Raw genomic sequence first — 290 nt, forward strand, 5'->3', positions numbered from 1 at the left:
CTCCTGTTCTTACGCCGTTCGATCTGCAGTCTCGCTACTCATCGAATCTTCGCCCAACATTCAATGCACTCTCTGTCGAATATTTGCTTCCCTCTCAAATCTGTCTTTATTCTTCTTTCTGCTCGCCTTCATCTTGACCTCGTCTTCCCTTCTTCATTGTGTGTTTAGCCATACGGATGGCTGCGATGGCGGCTACAAGTGCGAGTGCAGGGAAGGATACTTCGCCAGAAACAAAACATTCAATGGCACTCTTGTCGAAGGTAATTATGCTTCGCCCAAATGCTGGTTTA

General features: G+C 46.9%; 1 protein-coding gene across 1 annotated transcript in view; it reads left to right on the forward strand.

The window, feature by feature from the left end:
• Positions 1 to 163: 163 nt before the first annotated feature.
• LOC119587129 (probable G-protein coupled receptor CG31760) overlaps positions 164 to 290 on the forward strand; it is an 11781-nt gene continuing 11654 nt past the window's right edge. The window contains exon 1 of the mRNA XM_037935880.1: positions 164 to 260. The gene's annotated coding sequence lies outside the window, so the exon portion shown is untranslated. The remainder of the gene's footprint in view (positions 261 to 290) is intronic.

Source organism: Penaeus monodon, chromosome 22 (assembly GCF_015228065.2).
Source record: "Penaeus monodon isolate SGIC_2016 chromosome 22, NSTDA_Pmon_1, whole genome shotgun sequence".
NCBI classification, from domain to species: Eukaryota; Metazoa; Arthropoda; class Malacostraca; order Decapoda; family Penaeidae; genus Penaeus; species Penaeus monodon.